Source organism: Pteropus vampyrus, unplaced genomic scaffold (assembly GCF_000151845.1).
Source record: "Pteropus vampyrus isolate Shadow unplaced genomic scaffold, Pvam_2.0 Scaffold152, whole genome shotgun sequence".
Lineage (NCBI taxonomy): Eukaryota > Metazoa > Chordata > Mammalia > Chiroptera > Pteropodidae > Pteropus > Pteropus vampyrus.
This window is the reverse complement of record NW_011888933.1, coordinates 3,025,243-3,028,551: the sequence shown is the minus strand read 5'-3', so window position 1 is coordinate 3,028,551 and position 3,309 is coordinate 3,025,243. Positions and strand designations below refer to the sequence as shown.

Below are 3,309 nucleotides of genomic sequence, written 5' to 3'. Positions count from 1 at the left end.
TCTGGGCACTTCGTAAACCTTCTTAATAAGAGATGACTGGTTGATTGGTTCATCCGTTAATGAAGACTGCCCTTTGGAGAACAGTGTAAACTGGCTTTCCCTCTTTGAGTAATGCCTATCATGGAAAACGTGAAGCCCCACATTGCAGACCATCACATCTTCACATGTGTGAGAGATCTTCTCTAGTTCCCATCAAAGTCATAAGGGAGCAAAGCAGGCAAAACAGCCAGAGAGTATGTATTTAGTCTTTTTTTTTTCACCCCCTGTTAGAAAATCTTTTTTTCCTGTTAAAAAAAGGGTATTTGCAGTGTCCTGCCCACACCCAGAGAACTTAAGTGCAGATTTGGACCTGAGGGTGGGGCGGGCGAGGGGAGGATCACTGTCCTCTGGCCATAATACAGTACTGAAAATCAGAATTCAGGCTTTGCAGTCAGATTGGCCTGAGATTGAATCCACACTGGGGGCCCAGAAAGAAACAGGGTCATATGAGCACAAAGGGTTGAGAGTGGAAGTCATGTGGGTGGTGAGATCCATTCCTGATCTGTGTTCTCCCAGAGGTGTGGCCCATTCCACTCTCCCTCATCCATCTCACACTCACAAACAACCCACTCACTAAAACAGCGTCCTGGAAGTTCTTCTCCAAGTTTTCCTCATTAAAAAAATTTTAAAACAAAATCCCAAGTCCCTGGTCCCCACAATGTTTTGCTATCATTCCCTGAGTTAGGTCCCCGACCTATGGCTGTAATTTTTTCTTCCCAGAGGATGCTACCTCCATCCTCTGCTTTGAGCTCCTAGCTCATCACTCCTCCCTCCTCCCTACCCTTGTCTTTTCTTTGCTAAAACTACAAGGACCCAGTGGGGGAACCACACTCCTTCCTGCCAGCATCCTAAGGAAACAGGCTGAGGTTTACCTACCGGGCTCAACAGAAAAGGAAAGTGGCCCATGAAGGGCAAATAAGCTTTTGAGAAAGAAAGCTCTTAATCAAACACAGATATCAAGAATATTAGCAAAGGAACTAGAGAAAATTTCTATCAAAGTAAATTGCTTTTTGTACAAATGTTCCCTTTATTTGGGTTTTCCCCAGTGTGCTATTCTTTCTTTAAGGCTTGGTGAACAGATGCGCTTTTGAAGATGTTGATTAATTTATCCTTTTTTCAACCCCTTCCCACTCACCCAAACTGCTGAAAGCAGTCAAAAGCCAAGTCAAGCCTCTATTGTTCTTCTTCACCTTAAGTAGCCTTGATTCTCCAGATGCAGAAATTTCAGCCACGTGTAGACAATCGATTTCATAGAGCCTTAAAAATGGACGTTGGTAGGTCATCTCTTCTAGTCCTCCGCTTCCAGATACAAGAGGCTGTGATCCCCTGGGGAAAAAAATTGTTCTCATAGTCATTACCATCCTCTTACCCTTTTTCCTTTAAAATTCATGCTACATCCACCCCTTTCCAGCCTGTCATCAATAGTGTCCTATGAGTTCTTCCCTGAGGGTGTGAGATGGAGCAAGAAGGCATTCTAGCCTGCAAGAATTTGTCACATCTTTGGCAGAGACCGAATCCCTAAAAGTAAGAACAGGATTTGGCCCAAAAGTCACTGGCAGGAGCCCAACAGTGTTCGTCCTAGGCTGATCAGATATTCTTATCCAGTGTTCTGCATCTTTTAGCCATGAAGGTGTTGAGACATATTAGCATCCCATCAAAACGATTAATTGTTGGAAATGTGATGGCTTTCTTCCATGTTAGTTTTCTTCATAAGGTTTAAAAAAAAAAAAAGCTCTGTCACAAGCTTGATTTGATCCCTGTGACAGACACCACCTGCCTCTTGTTGATTCACATTCACGTCTTCATTCCAAGAAAACAGCCTGCATCGTAGGGGCCCAAAGAATAATGCAGGGGATGGGCATTGAGGTGGGAAAGCTGGCATGGCCTGCAAGTGCCAGTTGCTATGTTATAAACATGCCAGGAGCAGGCTGGATTTGTGGAAGATCAGTGCCACGTGGCATTGGTCCTTTCAAATAGGGTCTTGGCATGTTGTTTTGTGCATCCCTTCCTAGCAACCAAGAGAATAAGAATGTGCTTTAGCACTTTGGCCAGGTATGAGGAAGACTTCTAACACAATTATAAATAATACCTCCAGGAAAAGACTAAATTTCATGTATGGCCATGATGGCTCAACCCTCAGTTCAGGTCATGGTCAAGTAGATCTTCCCTGAGATGTTGGGCTGATGAGGAAGAAGTTCAGGCTGGTGTGAAGGTTTTTTTTTTTTTTTCCTTCTCATTTGATACTTTAGCCATTTGAGATTTGGGTTTTGTTTTAATCCCTGATTTTTGGATATCAATTTATACTGCTAACATCAAGGTTGTCCACCTGACTTTGAGTTGAATAAAACTCTTAAAGGGCCACAGACATTCACTTGGTGCCATTCTGCTGACAGCTGGGACAGGCATAATTAACTTGTGAGATTGGAAGAAATGATAAGACCCCGCTCTTCACTACATATTTGGTTCTCTTTTTTAATATTTTACTATTTTAGACAGGTAATTCTTATTGGTTCTTATTTCTATAAGATGGACAGCATAGTGAATAGAGATACCTGTATTACCCGTTCCCCCAAAAAATATCATAAAAAGAGAAAAAGACAGTGATAATACTGGAGAAAATTCAGAGTAAATTAACTTAGCTCTCTTCAAGCCTGGGCTAGTCAGATTGGATGCTCATGTTTGATCTATTCTAAACTGTGAAGAAAGCCAATAGGAAAAATAGATGGAGAAGGAAAGATAAGAGATGATTTGCACAGATTTGTGAAGGTGAATAAGCATCATAACATTCTTTCCAGTTCTATGTCTACGTTAAAACATATAATGATGAAACAAGACTTTTTTAAATTACCATACATTTATTTGAACTCCAGAGGAAAAAGACCCTTATATTTTGTGTCAACTTAGATGCATGCATATGAGGAAGGGCAGCATGTTATACGAAATGAACATCACAGTAATGGGAACTGATGGTGGGCATACGGTGCCGCTGAAATCGCCTCAGATAAGGCTCAGACCTGTATTGGTAATGAACAACAGTCATTATAAAACACAAATAAGAATTTATTTGGTTTCTGTTCTTCTGGTTTTTGTTGGAAGTAAAGACAAATCATTTGAAGGGGAAAGACTCCCGTAATATGCCTACTAAGTGATCTAGAAGCTAATGTGATGCTTTAGCTGTCCACCACACTGGGGAGTCATTCTCAGGAAGGTTGCATCTCTGCCTTTCAGCCATGGTGATAGAACTCATTATAACTTGATTTGTTTGTTTTC

At 41.4% G+C, this 3,309-nt stretch overlaps 1 long non-coding RNA gene across 1 annotated transcript in view; it reads right to left on the bottom strand.

Annotated features, from left to right (window-relative positions):
* Positions 1 to 1,042: 1,042 nt before the first annotated feature.
* LOC111745328 overlaps positions 1,043 to 3,309 on the bottom strand; it is a 3,714-nt gene continuing 1,447 nt past the window's right edge. The window contains exon 2 of the long non-coding RNA XR_002782595.1: positions 1,043 to 1,365. This is a non-coding gene — a long non-coding RNA (uncharacterized LOC111745328). The remainder of the gene's footprint in view (positions 1,366 to 3,309) is intronic.